Source organism: Hippoglossus hippoglossus, chromosome 2 (assembly GCF_009819705.1).
Source record: "Hippoglossus hippoglossus isolate fHipHip1 chromosome 2, fHipHip1.pri, whole genome shotgun sequence".
Lineage (NCBI taxonomy): Eukaryota > Metazoa > Chordata > Actinopteri > Pleuronectiformes > Pleuronectidae > Hippoglossus > Hippoglossus hippoglossus.
The window spans coordinates 4,249,880-4,265,958 of NC_047152.1; the positions used below are offsets into that span (position 1 = coordinate 4,249,880).

General features: G+C 42.2%; 1 long non-coding RNA gene across 1 annotated transcript in view; it reads left to right on the plus strand.

The window, feature by feature from the left end:
* Nucleotides 1–7,641, plus strand: part of LOC117778519 — an 83,478-nt gene extending 75,837 nt beyond the window's left edge. Inside the window, exon 3 of the long non-coding RNA XR_004616801.1 lies at nucleotides 7,523–7,641. This is a non-coding gene — a long non-coding RNA (uncharacterized LOC117778519). The remainder of the gene's footprint in view (nucleotides 1–7,522) is intronic.
* Nucleotides 7,642–16,079: the final 8,438 nt, after the last annotated feature.

A 16,079-nucleotide genomic window follows, 5' to 3' on the forward strand; every position in this document is an offset into this window, starting at 1 on the left:
CAAATATAGTGTTTGTCCCGACGCATACTTTAGTAAAGTGCATTGGCACAGGATGATTGCACGAGCATGTCAAACTTGAGATTGACATATATATGCAGATAAGACTTTTAAAGCGTATAGGATTTATTTTTGTTTTTGTTTTATCAGTCCTGCTCTCAAACTGGAAGACCCATGCTCTTGAATAAAGATAAGAAAGAAAATGCATACTGATACAGAACTTCCAAAAGAATATGAAATCGGGCATTCCTTCCTTTCGAGACTCAAGCCAATGTAATTTTCTGACATTACTCTTTAAATGTCATTATTCGGCCCTGAAGTTTAACAATCAGCAGGTCCACGGTTTGAAGGGTTGTTTTTATTGGCCGTGACAATAAGCTTTTACAAACCTTAACCGAGCGTCTTCGTGGCGCACACCTAACCATATCTCAAACTTGCAGTGTTTTTTCTCCTCCCTCTGGCAGTGAGAGTAATCACACAAACATGGCCGAATACAAGGTTTTTCACAGTTCCAGCTCATTACTGAACGCAGAGTAAATGTAATAACTACACAGCCTTCTACCCTCAGTCCCTGCTTTTATTTTAGCGCTCTCCAGTGAGTTAAAGTCCCACCAAACAAGAACAGCTAATATCCGTGGTTACACAAATAACCCCCGTCTCCAAGCTGTGAGCGGAGGCCTTTACCCAAAGTGCAACACATGACGTCAGAACAACTCATCGGCTTGTTCCTGCACCTTTCATCCATAAACTGTATAGAAAGATGGCCGACAGTAAAGGTCATCAACCCTCCCTCCTCCGTGTAAACTGAAAGGGAGCGAGGAAACACTTTGGACACACATGAGTGAAAATGTTTTTGTCAGCAATCTGTAAAACAGAACGTCAGAGACAATACATTAAGTTTTGAGTTTTAAATCTTTATTAAACTCGGGGATTGGTTCGTATTCATCGAGCCTTTTTCAGGCCCCTCGACTTAAAGCAGCAGCGTTTCCACACTTGCTTCATTGCGGGAACAATTTAGTGTCTAATGCCAAAGAAAGCAAGGACACTCAGAGGGGTTTGTCTGTGTTTTGATTTACTTGCACTATTCTTGCAAGAATCCGCTCTCCTTTCGGGGATAAGACCATCAATCTCTCTTTGTCTCTTTCACACTTTCTGTCTGCCTCTCTCTGCGTCTCGGTCGATACAAAGACGGGGTGTGCTTCTTTTTTCTTTCTTTCGGTCCGTGCTCCTCTCCACCAGAACAACACCTGCAAATGTACAAGTGAAAGAAACCCGTGTTGTGGCCCTGAAGGGGTTAATCACCCCGTCACCAAGTCGTATGAAAATATGATCAACTCCGCTGCTGCTGCTGTACTTCTGCTTTGTTTATGACGGGGTTACAAGAGCGTGATTAAGAGTTAACACAGGATAATGAGCTGTATCGATTCGTTTCTCCCTTGCAGATCGTCGAGAAGCGGTCGCAAAAATGCTCAACCCAAATTATGTTCAGCCTTCACTCACTCATTTGGCCTTTGCAGCAATCAGTCAGTCACTTTTTGGGCTGCATGTACAGTGGTTGTATATAACAGGGACAAATGTCACAGAGATTTCTCACTCCGATAAATACTGCCAGCTAAAAAAAAAGTAATTACCTCCACTACCAATGGCGTTGTGTCGCCGTGGCTTCTAAACTCAGATCAGATAGTGGCTGGAACAAATTAATGCCTGGCATGGTGGCGACGCCATTTCTTTCATGGGTGTATCAGGACAAACAACAACAGGCCGTGTGGTCAGATTAGATAATCAACCAAACAGGTTTCTATGTACTTAACAACGCAGCGGTGAAAGTGAGGGAATAATTACTTGATAGATCAAAAAAGAAAATTTTCAAACAGGCGCTGTCATTGCTCTTGCCAAGGACAACACGGTGTCATTTAGTCTCCTAGTTTGTCAAGATGTCTGAAGAGGATAGTTTAAAAACGTGAATATATTTCCATAATTTTCACTCGGCGTGCATATAGACTTGTTGCTAAATGTAATTAATCCTTAACTGTACCAACAGTGTTTTGGGAATTCTTGTTGCTCTATGTGGTATTTACACCTGAACACAGCAGTGTTGATGCATTGTCTGTCTGTTCTGTAGATGTATGCACAGGATATATGCTGAAACAAAACGAAAAATCGGGAGTCGAGTTTATTTATGGAGCACATTTCATATGATAAGCATATGAATGTGCTCCAAGATAACAAAGCAAAGATACAGCACAATAACATGACACGACGAAACATTTGAGTCGGACATATATCAAATAACAGGATATTTCAAATATATATATATACATAAATGATAATACAATAAATAATAAAGTGAAAAAATTCAATAAACTACAATAAAAACAAATAGGACATGAATCATTACAGGAAAAGTGACAAAAATATTGATTCAGCAATAAATCTGAATCGAGGGTTTGCAGTGTGAACGTGATTTAGCCGAGGTCAGTTCTTGTGCACTCAGTTTAGTGCTAAACAAACGGGCTAGCCTCTGTACCAGCTCTCTGAGGCTAATACAACTATCATGTGTTATTTACCCTTATTCTATATGTGTCCATAGCAGCCATTAGCCAGTAATGAATGGATGTCTACCATCTTTCTCTATTCTTCTTTTGTCGTTCTTTCTTTGGACCTGTGGACAGGAGAGGAGGATGTTTAAGCCGGGAGTGCCATTGTTTCTCTGAATGTAGTTACTGCAGTCACATATATATATATATCAAGGTGTAAATGGATTTCATCTGGTGATTTTCTGTTTCATTTGTTGCTGAGAACTGTTTTCACAGTTACAATTATAGCTTCCAGTGAAAGGTGCAAAGGGCAACGACTGTCTTCAGCTTTTATTGCAAGCGTGCTCGGCTCTGTTCTTTCTTTATCCGTGCACAACATGCACTATATTTATAGTGTTTATATGTTGGAACCTAATGTGGAGATCAAGTATCATTTAATCATTTAATATATAATTAAATCTGTGCAGTGGTTGAACTTGACAAGGCAACTCATGCTATCTCTGGATTTTAATGGTTGGTCTACTCAAAATCTGTAACTGAAGTTATTCATGAAATCAACACTGGAAACAACTCATCCATGTAACAAAGAAGGAAATTCATAACTCAAGAATACTCTGAAACATAACTGATGTTAAGATTAAACCAGGCTCAGTAATTTAAAGCCCAAATTAAAACGCATCCGCGACACGTCTCCAGTCTTGTCTGAGAATAAGCTCAATATAAGTGCTCATCTATTTCACATTATTCTCTTCCTGCTCCAGGTACTAAAACACACGTCCTGATTTGCCTCGCGTCTAACTAGTGCAAGAATTATGGAGTTTAGCAGAATAAATGTAAGAAACCGAGGCGAGGCCATTACAGTTTAATGTCCGCTGTCCTCATGAATCAGGCGCCCCTGTGCTAGGAATCATGGGAAGGTGGAAGTGCTTATGACTTTTTTCCCAGGGGGCTTTTTCTCAGTTTGGCATCCCCAAGGTGAACATCCCATTAACCCCTGGATGTTTGTGCAAAGACAGATTGGTTCATTTGAGTGCCAGTGGACCAGAAGACTGGAGAGTTACACCAGCACATACATGAAAACCTACACACACACACACACACACACTGAGTGTTATGGTGGCTTGTGCAACCCTAAAACGCTTTGATAATTAAGCCCAAATTTGTCTCACTGTTTCTGGAAGATTTTAAAAAGCAATGAATTGTGGAATTTTCTTGTTGAACTCAATTGAATCCCCAAAATTTGGACTCATTAAGCAGCCGAACACACTCATGCCTGAAATATTGAAATATTGCTCCGAGAGTTCATCCCAGCAGTGCAGCACAATGGAGTTTGCATTGTTTTCAGCCTCTGGGAAAAGGGCCCCCGTCAGAACCGGGGATTCAACCCGACCTCCGCTTTCACCTTCTCATTCCAAACCATCTCAATTTGTCTTTTCTTCTGATGTTTTGGGGCATTATCTCGTAGCATGAACCTCTGACCGTCAGCCTCGTCTTACAGTAGCGCACTACTCCCCGCAGTGTGGTATTGTCCTACTAATGCATCAGAGGCTCTGACCTGGGACAGGACGCACGTACACGCTGTCCAGGAAAGACACTATCGCTGCATCAAAGAGTCGAAGTGAGAGCAGAAGTGAGCTCAAGCCCTTTGCACCAGTAGCAGCCAGAAGTTGTGGTCGCCCTAAAAGTTAGAAAACTCATTTTGCAGTAATATTAATGGAGGGAGATATTTAGTGCCAGATATTTCTTTCTCTTGGTCTTCGCCCACATGGTAACAATGTGTCCATGGTGCTAATAATAAAGTCAAATTATTAAGTCCTATAAAAGACAAAAACTTAATGGCAAAATGGTGCCAAAAACCACATCTCATACGTCCATAGCATTGGATCCGATTAAGAATGCTGCCGTTAGCTCGACTTAATCCAAGCCCGTCATCAAAATGGCAAAACAAACTCCAGACTTCCGCGGCTCGTTGTTGAGGAGATGTCACAGCTGGCACAGCGGCGTGTCCTCGACATCGAGCAAACGCGGTTAGCTTTGGACTCGGGTGAGACAGTGGTAATGAGAGGGGGAGCTCCGAGTTCCCGGCTGATTCCCACCTCCGCTGTCCGTCAGGGGCCTCATTACCTCAGCGTTCTACCGCTGGTCAGCCTTGTTATCCTTAAGTCCTGTCTATTGCCTTATTACCTATAAGGAGAAAGAACCTGTGTCATATTAATAAGACCAGAATCTATTCATAGGAGCCACAATCACAATACTTTGCCTTGCAGGGATTAGCAGCTCTCCTTGTACAGCTACTTGTATCACGGTGAGGGAGCATCAATAGGATCACTGATAGCGGTGTCAGAATCCCAACAATGTCGCGGCATCGCACCCTTCAACCCAGCGACCGCCAGTCCCCTCTGACACTGGATTACGCGCGCCGCCGTGTTGTCTGACAAGATCACAACCCCCCTGAGGTCGCGTGGAACTCATCATCTCCAGATTGTCAAAGCCGCTCCTGAGACGGGGACTGCCTTCACCTTTCACCTTCACTTCATCATACTGTTAATTTAGTGTCAAAGCCAAAGCCCTAAGAGCCTCTCATTAGATAACGGCTTTATTTTGTGGGGCCTAGGACGGGACTAGATTCTGTCGTTTGGCCGCCACTTATTAATATCTATGAATTCTGTACAACCTTAGATAAAAGGTTATTAAAGTCAATAAACTACGATAAATAGTAAAAGCCTCGACTTTCTGCTGCAAAAATAATGAATGTTCAAACAGGATCATGCAAAAAACAACATTCTGTCCATTTTCAGAGGTGTAAGGGTTTAGATTTGCAACATTACAGTGTTCATAAGAAGAGTCCATTTCTCAAGTAATCGTCCAATTATTATAAATTTGTCATCTGAATTGTTTTGTTTCTCCTGAATTGAGGACTTTTAAGTTCCAAGCCCTTACACAAATACTCGGATATCCTCACCATCCTGCAAAAGCACACACATCTAGTGTCGTCTCGTCGTGCGAGAGAGGCGTCTGAGGTTTGCTGTTGCGTCGTCACGGCTTGTGGTTGCATGGATTCTCGCATGTTTGACCAAACACGCTCAGTCGTGTGTGGACGCCAGCACTTTCTCCTCGAGCGTGTGTGTGTGTGTGTGTTCGCTCCGAGAAGCGGAGAGAACACGCCAGACGCTTTAAATTCGAATCGCTTCCTCCTGACTAAACTACTGGCCAATCATTTGAATGAGCACTCAGACAGACTACATATTTGATGAATGCCTTCACTCGCTTCTCATAATAAAATGGATTTAGTTATTTCGAGAGGTATTTTGAATTGATTCGAATGCCTTTTTATTTAAATAGTCACATTCATTTAGGAGATTGAATTCAATATCAAAGTTGTTCAAAGCCTTCTTGGTGTGAAACGGGGCTTTGATTAGTCACGAGACAAAAACACTCAGTCACTGTGTCTCTGTAACGGGATTATCACAAACAGGCAGCGGCCCGGTGGACGGCTTCGGCGCCCGCGACACATCAGAGGTGCACAGGTGGGTCGGCTGTTGCTGCCGGCCACGTCTCGAGATTAAAAAATAAATCTGAAGCTCGACCCGTCCTTCCGAAAGACGACACGACACGACGCACAGAAACGTCCCCGTCCGTCCAATCAAGGATGACTTTGTCGCGTGAACACCACGGATCCACACGTGACCCAACAGCTTCCAGTCCAATTAAGAAACACATTAATTACCCATCGCCGTATCATCCACGCCGTCGCCCTCCCAGTCCGTGTTTCGGCGAGCGTCTTGTCACAAGCAATTACGGGCAATAAAGATGGAAGTTAATTAAATCAAGGGCGGGCGACGTGTCATTTGTTGCAAAGTCATTACAACCACGCACCCTGGAGTGGGAATGGAGGGGGACCAGAAGCAGTTTGTTTCTATATGTGGACGACACAGGTGCATAGATCTCCGTGATAGGGTCGACTTAGTGGACAGGTAGCTGAAGCCATACGTACGCGGTCATGATCTGAGGTGGGCGGCGAACGCTCTACTCGCCATTCCACAATCCCGGCTGAGGACCAGAGGTGTCCGGGCCTTTTTCTGTCAGGGCTCCCGCTCTGTAGAACAATCTCCCTGAGGGGATTCTCTTTTAAATCTCTCTTAAAGACACGTTTCTATAGGTGAGCTTAGATCTGATCTTACCATCTATTCTAATCATTCCACAATGTTTTATTTTATCCTGTTTTCACTCTTCTCTAATGGAATATGTTTTATTTCTGTATCCGCGCTCTCACGCTGTGTGATCGACAAATTGCTTTCAAATTGATTCTAATTGTTTGCCTTCAATTGTCTTATTGTTTTTATACTTGTAAAGCAACTTGTAACTGTTTTAAAAGGTGCTATATACATAAAGTTTATTGTAATTATCATCATCATTTGTTAAACGATGGGGGTCCATCATGATGCCGAGTAGTAAATCTAGAATGAGCCCCTTTATGACACCACATTAACGTCTGCTAGATCTGGATTCAATTTGGATCCTCAACAGTCTGTCCCCTTAATGTGTCAGATTTTTTTTTTCCTCTCAAGATTTATGAATTATCCCCAGGAAAGATTTGTAAAAATGACAAAAAATGGCGTATCTTAAAGAAAGTGATAAAAAAAATCCTTGGATCCGCCCCTTTGTCTGAATTTATGTTGGAGTTTAACTCGTCCTTACCTAAAGTTTAGTGAAAATCCTTTTGGTAGCTTTTGCAAAATCCTGCCAACCAAACCAGGGAATTAACCAGTAAACATTAATTCCATTCGTCCAATGTCAGACTGTAAAACTTTAAAACCAAGTTTAAATACTTCTCTTCCAGTTTAGCTTGTGTAAAGGGTTGAACTTTGCATTAAAGTCAGGTACCCCTATATATTTTCATTTGAAGTACAAGATTATCCAAGGGGAGGCCGGTAGCATTTGCATTTAAATATCAGTTGACCTTGTGTTTACTCTCCTCTCTGACACAGACGGAAATGAAAAGACTGCATGAATGAACGAAAGCTCAGTATCGGTGGAAGGGATGAGATCCAGGAGGAAGATGAGAGAGGAAGAAGAGAGGCGATGGAGCCCGAGAGAGGAAGAGCAGGTACGTGTGCTGTGCACTGTGGATAAACATTATGTCTCCAACACAAACAGAAACTGCTCTGACAGTCTAATTACCATGGAGATATGTGTTCTTTGGTTAACTCAGTGGGAACCGTAGGCTCAATATAACATCACAGCATAATTAAAGTGCCTTAATCGCAAAGTGCGGTATAAATATGCTTCCTTATTTTATATTACATAAACTCGTTTTAAAGATTTTAAAGCTATTTTTAATCCGTGTTTTTTCCTCCTGTGCACATCCACTATGTAGATCAGTGATTTTATCGTCTCCTGTCTCCAAGGTCAGAGATGAAGTTATCACCACTGAGGTGCCCTTAAGCAAGGCATTTAATCCCCATCTGCTGTGCCTCACGGCCAACAGCTCAGACTGCGGTTGTTTAACATTCAATTACGGCCTGATCATCCTCAGTAGTACAGTGTAACACTGTCATATTGCACGGCTGTGTCACGCAGGTTGGTTTGAATAGAACACAGCAGCTGGTGTGAATGTGTCGAGGTAGAATAAAGTTTTTGAAAGTGAAACTTTGCAGCTAGAGACTGTTCGGCCAATAACTCGCGTTAACCATCCAGGTAAATGTTGGAGAGACCGACTTGATTTAAGTTTCGGGGGATGAGGCCGGACGGCAGATTTTTATGCGGCAGCTTGTTCCAGTTCACACTGTGAAGCATCTGTTCGTCCTGACCTTACGCCCTTGTGGCATATATATTATTTGCATATTTGAGTGTGTAGAGTTTACCAGCGTGCCATCACTAGATTATAGATAAATACACAAAAGCTCAGAAGATATGAATATAACCCAAATGACCAGATATTTTTGGGTGCGTAGAAAGGATTTGGGATGATGCATAAGTGGTGTGAGGCAAACTTCAACTCATTGTTAGCTATAATTTGAAATGTGTACTTATGCAAAACATAAATTTGACAAAAAAAAGAAGATATACACATGTTGATATTAAAAACTCAGTAAAACAGATGTCAGCGCCATATTGAATCCTTCATGTTTACGCATACTGGTAAATATTGTTTTTCCTTGATATATATTCCACAAATAACAAGAGATAAAAGAACAACCACATACTACCTTCTATAATTTAACGCGGGAAAATATATTTTGGTTTACAAAGTTTGGGTAAAAGGAAAGGTCCGTGACATAATTATATTTTACTTCTTGCTGACAGTCCAGCTATGCAACACACAAAGGTGATCCGTGTATATTTAACCCACATATCAGTCGTGCGCACAGAGGCCCGCTCTTAATTGGATAATGAATGAATTACATGCTTTGGTGATCCCTGCTGGGAAATTGTGTTTCAGCTCGGCCCCTCTCTTCAGGAAGGTCAGAGCACATGGTCAGCTGTAGAATATTAAAAAAACACCCGGGGAGCTAATGGGGCTTCTTTCTAAAGGACAGCAGAGCAGACTTGGATCCCTGCCGCCGTGTCGGGCTTGACCTTGGGTTCACGCGTTGAAGGATGGTGTCTCAAACCATGCACACATCCCGCCATCGTCCAGGCGGTTAAATGAGCGAATGTTGTCAAAACTGGGATTAATAATGCAGGGTACATAGATATCTTTGCTGTGGAGGTAGAAAATGCACCCTCCTATTGTTAACCATCATCCAGGCCCATTAACGGCTCAATAACGGCAGAGCTGAGCACCAGGAAGCCTCTCCGCGGTTACCAGGGTTATCCACAGGTTGTTTCAGCAGCATCATGTGTCTGTGTCACCAGGCATGGGAGCCCCATCTGCTGCCACACTGGAGGATACGAGGAACGGGAAGAAACGGCGCGCAGCTTTAATAAACTCCAATTCACCTGAGTCTGCCTCCAGAAGCGCTGGTTTTGACACCTCCTCCGTGCTGGTGAGAATTGCATAAACAACATCATCTAGCACACGTTCAAGTCGCTGCTTTTGCCCCCTGACTTTTAACACCCTACTCCAGATTCTTCGATACAGATAACCCACATTACCTCTCATTTTTCATCACCTGTCTTGCCTTAAAAAATACTCGAAAAACCTTTATTTAAAGTAGTGATGCTGACTTTTTTCTTTTTTTTTTGTGCTTATACGGCCGGCGTGAACCAGTGGCCGAAAGCATTTTGAATTCAGGTTGCCTTGGCACAAACATTCACTTAGACCCGAAGATGAACTGATTAGATTTTGGTGTTCGAAAGTTCAAGGTCACACGTTGTGTTGAACGCGATATATCAGTGATGCCAAAAGGGATTTTTTTTTTTACATATGGCACAAATATTGTCTTCGACTCAAGGATGACCTGGGTGGTCAAAGGTCAAGGTCACTGAGACCTCACAAAACATTCTTTGACCATGAACTTGATATTTTAAAGGTTCACTGTGTAAGATTTAGGTGAAAGGGATCTTTTGGCAGAAATTGAATATAAACTAATCCTAGTGATGTTCCCACTCGTGTGTTTCATCTAAATTGTACAAATTGTGGTTTTCTTTACCTTAGAATGAGCCCTTTTGATTTAAATACTTTATATTTACACCAGGAGCGGGTCCTCTCTATGGAGGCTGCCATGTTTTTTTTACAGTAGCCCAGACGGGACAAACCAAACACCTTTTTGAGTTTTTATGACAACTGAAGGTTTCCACAGGTTCTCTTTCATGTTTAGAAGGGGAGGGTAAGGTTCAGCTGGAACATGCAACCTCACCACTAGATGTCACTAAATTCTACACACTGAACCTTTAAGTCTGCTTTTTGGAAATTTCCCTGGAAAAAGAAATGTATGTAGACTGAAACTTCACCGAGTAGCAGAGTCGTGGTAATTCCAAGTTTTGTGAGGCAGGTCATTATTAATATTTTCAGTCAAAGTATTGCTGTTGATAACATGTGGTATTCTGCGTCTCTCCTCGTCTATCCCTTGTGGCCCCGTCTTCCTCTCAGCGACTGTTTTCCTCCTTTAGAAAAGTGTTTCCTTATAATTCTCGGCAAAATCTCACCACAGGCCACACAAACAGTGTTGCTTTACCTCTCCTCTCACAGTTCTCCTCCAAAAGACGGCAAATCACAACCAAGCCTGGAGGCAGATAGCAGACAACTCAGGAGTAAAAAGATTCATGCATACTGTATGCATGTACTGACCAAAGGAGGGATTTTTTCTTAGCGCCCGCTGCTTCTTTGAGAGGGAACATTGCCACAGTGCATCTTTTCGGCAGCAAGGGAGCAGGTGTGCTGCTTTCATCTCTGCAGAGAGCTGTGATGCATCATTTGAGTCTGTCTCTGGGCCTTGTTAACTATAGAATAGCAGTCCACTATCACAGGATTTATATTCGTCATCGGTTGATTATGTAGCTCACGATTTATCTCGAAAGGTGCTGTTTTGTTTTTTTTGTCGCTAAACTAATGGTTATTTTTGCTGCATTGGGCAGCTATAAAAATCCAATGTGCACTAAATCACCAAATAATGCACAAAGTTAGTGAGTTACTGGTGAACATAAGAGTCAAGAACAATAAATATCGCGTGTAAAAGGTGAATATATTTAACTTTTATTCTTGCAGCTTCTTTCCCAATGAAGCAGTGACAACAATATTTATATTTGTAACTAACCGTAAAAGCTTAGACTAAGAAGACACAGTAAAATATCTTTAAAAGATACAAAATATTCTCAAGGAATTCAAAATGAACTATAAATTACTCAAATAAAGTGGACAATTATGTAATAAAGTGTATCAAGAACAAGTTATTGCATTGATACAATAATCAGTATTTCAGTGGTGGATAGATAGATAGATACATAAAGCCAGTGTGATAACTCCAGTCCAGTGTGGTACAGGTGGAGCTGCTATGCGTCAGTGAGTGAGGGGTAACGCTCTTGACCCCATCATCAGCTTTGACTGCGGCTGCCGTGACCCAGATTTTCTGTCTGACCTTTGGTTTGATTCCGTGATCATCGGCTGCCACAGGCTCGGTTCGGTGAGAAGATATATGCAACTGTGCAAGTTGGCACAAACGGATGAGGCGGCGTGCAGGTCACCCCTCACGGAGGACGCCGTGGCTTTTGTATTTGCGGCAAAGAAACTCTGCGTGTTCTGGCCAGAGTTGACATGTGGCGCACTGGGAGGAAGGTTAAGGCTTCTGAAGTTTCTGGTTTTTAGAGAAGCTGTTTCCCTAGGATTTTCTTTTTGCATCATTTTCTAAATTGCAATAAATGACACAGGATCTTTCTTTTGTGATTTAACTGGCTTTCACATAGATTCACTGGATCCCTCATGGGGCTTGAGTTAGCTTCCCCAAGCTGAGATCAATGTACAGTCACATGTGTTCCATCTTTATTGTATAGGGTAGAACACTGCTTGTTGTGTCCTTGATGGAACTTTGAGGTAACAATTGACTTTCCTAACTGCTCTCAGTGTCTTTTATAAGTGCAGCCACAACACAGCAACTGCTACAAATGCTTCTTCTCTCTATATAATTTAGACACTTTATTGTTGAGGAGAAAAGATGCTTCTCTGTGCCTCCGCCGAAATGCTTCCATATGCCGGTAATTGCTCTCAAATCATTGTAATGTTGGAACATCAGCACACATACAAATTGGAGACTATTGTGTATGTGATTGTATAAGAAGTGTCCTGAATCGACAGTGAGCTGCAAGTTTTTGAAAGAAAGTTAAGCAGCAACATCACAATTTTTTGGTTCAATTTTTATTCAGTGACATTTTCTGGGGGAAATTGTGAGTTTGTGTTTGAGTGCTGCTGAGTGTGTTCTTCCACGGCAGCTGCAGGTGTAGGGACTTTTAACAATAACACATACTGGATTGTAAATAATCCCAAAATTAATTTTCTAACCTGGTAATTCATCCTCTGTGATTCATTATTTTACAACAGGATTGAGGAGGAGCGGTACCGTGGGTTATTAAAAGATACAAATACTTGTCAAGGGTGAAATTATCACTACAATAACTTCCATCCTGGGAGATGTGCTTTCAGTGAGGGAGATATTTGGGGTAAAGATGTAATTTCTTTGGACTTAAAGTAAAAAAAAAATCCCTGGACGCGTCTGCAGCTTTGATCAAAAGTTACAGAACAGCTACTAAATGGACCTTTCGGCGAGATAGGCACATTTAATATTAACCTTTAAGCCAACGTGGCCAAGTTGACCAACTTGATTGACTTGAAGGCTAAAGGCTAATGTGATTCAATTGTTGACACTGATTCAGTGATTTCTATTAATTATCTCGGTTGTGGCGGCCCACCATATTAGTTTTAGTTTCAAAATGAACAAGTTTCTTTTTTTTACGGTGGCGTGTGCCGCGTGATTCCATCGTGTTCAGACAGTCAGACCTCATTGTTGTAGCTGCAGTTGTTGCATGCAATGTAGTTATTTCTCTCCCGTGGGAACTCATCTTGCACTCTTTGGTCAGTGTACCTGTGTGAGAGTGACCTTTGTGTGCACCCCCGTTAACACCATAGATTGAATTCTGGGGGAAATACTTACAGATCACAAGTAATCCCATAAGTTCTGCCCACGCGTTTCACCACGCGAATGTTCCACGACCACATGTGAAATCCTCTATTTTAGCTTCTGTCTGGTTGGGTGCTCCGTGAGGAAGAGCTTGTCCCATCGCTGCTCAAATTCACACCCGACTCCTCTAGTGTCAAAATCCTGATAAAAAACGTCTCTCTGAAGCACAGCGTGACGGTAACAATAACAACGCACCTCAGGGATTGTTGAGCCATAACATGATGGGACGGGATAGACGGCACCCACACGGACCATCCACATGTTTTTTTTCTGTGAAAGTTGTGATGTGATTGTACTTTTCCCAATGTCAAAGATGGACTTTGAATTTGAATGTGATCGCAAAGTTTTGCATGAAAACATTCAGACAAAAAGGGTTGAAAATGTTGAAAATGTAATTATAGTATTTATCTTGTTTCTGTTGTATTTTCTGTGTAATTTGTCCTCCAGACCAATTCACAGAAGAAATCACTAATATTCTTACACCGCTCCTTTATTCTGGCGCCTGCCACATAATAAAGCTCCCGAAGCTCTTACATAGAAAACTAATTTCAACTAATAACCTTTATCATTAAATTGACTATGCTGCAAGCTTTTGTTAGTCCTTTGATAGTCTACAGCTTTTACCACAGCCGTTATCCCTATTCATTTTAAGTTTATTATTAGGTGTGTTAATTGGCCTGTGGGGCGTCTTGATGTTTGGTCACATCAAGTTGTTAACCCCCACGGAATCTGGATGTGGAGCCAGTTGGTTTCCATGTTTGTACCCGGAGAAATTTAAAAAAGCAGCCGTCCCCTGGTGGCGATGTTTTTTTTCCCATCCTCTGTTGCTGCTGATCCAACTTGAAACAGTCGCCGGGTGATTCGCAGCGTGATGGAGATACACCGAACAACAACTGCCATCCCATATCAAACACAGTCCCTTACCATTAACCCATCATATCCTCTCCACGGATGCCCCCCCCCCACCCTGCGCTCCTTGTCGCCTCCCGAGTCGCCATGCATGTAATAAAGATTGTGTCACTCTGTGGCTTGATACGCTTGTCTGAATCTATCAAGGTCCACGTTCCTCGGGGAGAAATGAAAAAGGATTGCGAGCAGCAGATCTACAGAGGCCGGGTAAAATGAGATTGAGCGCTCTTTTCCTTTTCATGTCGAGATATTTTGAACTGATGTGCCACTTTATAGCAGCATAATGACATAAGCGCTACAAATTCGCCGGCATTTGCAGATAAGTGGAGGGAGTTATTGAGGAGATTGTGGGCATGATTATTCCAAATTAGGATTTCGGAGAAACGTGTTGGCACATTTTTATAAGGGTGGATCTCTTCATTTGAAATCCCATAAATTCAAATTAATGGCTGCTGTGCGAAGGTAAAAGCGGGGGGGCGGGGGGGCGCAATACTGATAACACACTTCGGATAGATCTGAATGCAAGTTTTTATGTGCTTGACCTCCTCGGCTTGCCACATGCCCACAAACTCCACTCGGAGAGTTGTTTGGCCCGAGGTTACTTGCCTCATTGGTTACCGGCTAATGGCGCTGACCTCAGCCACAATGAAAGCCTTTAAGTGCCTTGTACTCTGCTAACTCAAATGCTTCACAGACCTCCTCCTTGTCTCGATCGAGCATAATACAGTCAGAGCCGACCGAAACTTTGGCGAACTTCCTTCACTTTCCCTCGACCTTTTCCCTCCCCCGAACGAGGCACTTGTACCGCCCATGTGGCGACAGATTATTAAAGGGAACAAAAAGATAAAGGAGGGACGCGTCGAGATGCAGCGGGCGGCGCGAGTGACCAGAAAACCCACCATAAAAGGCTTGTTCTCGTTTCTCACCAGAGGCAGCGAGTCAGTAACAGTGTGCTGCAGCTGTGTTGAGCTCCGAGACAGCTGTCGGTAGAGAAACGGGCACTTCTGAGGTGGATTTCTGCCGCTAAGTGATGGATCTAATAAGATTGCCCCTGCTCTTTATTCAAAGTCAAACCTGCGTATTTGTCTTTGATGTTTCAGATATGATGCGATGCCATAAAAACAAGAACAAAACGCGCCACCAATCAACAAATGACACCGTTACGTGGGCGTTTTTTTCACCTGGTATCGCTTGATTAAAAAACGATGTTGCTAGAAAGTGGCACAATCAATCAGCATGTAATTTTATGGACAAAGGTTGCTATCTGAGTCGATCCAATCAGGATTCGCACACGCAGGATGAAAGGGTGCGTGTGTAAATGCCGATCAGCAGAGACCAGAGAAGAAAGACTCGCTGTGATGTGTCTCCAAACAACATTGTGCCAAACAATGTCTATATTATAAACTTTAAGTCTAAATTTAAGTTTACGATTTGGACTTAATGTGGATTTGATCCATGTAAGAACACATTCAAATGTTCATCTTTAACCATCCTCGTTTGAATGAATGTCCATCACAGTAATGCACACACATCAGCCACCATCTGTTACATTGCACATATCCAACACATCTTCTTATTGTACTTCTCATATACATTGTGTCTTTTATTTTCATATATTTAATGTTATTTTATCTTTTTCCGCCCTATTTCTTCTGCACATAAACACCAAAGCAAAATCCGCATATGTTGAAAAACCTACTTGGCAACAAATAGGATTCTGATTCTCTTAACTACACAAATGTATCGTACTGTAAGATGCTCATTAAGAATTGTTACAAATCTTTAAAATACATACTTATACAGATAAAGGCATAAAGATTAGTTTTTTCCTTGACTTGTGTTGCAGGCCTGGACCTGTTGTGAACTTTGTACTTATCTAAAAGTATTACCTCTGATAAAATGTGTCTTGTCACGTTATATAAGAACTGTCTCACCAGGAAGCCCGACCTGTTCCATATCTCAGGTGTGACCACAGGCATGCAAGTGAAATATCTCTCACTCAGGCCGGCATCACGAAGAACCC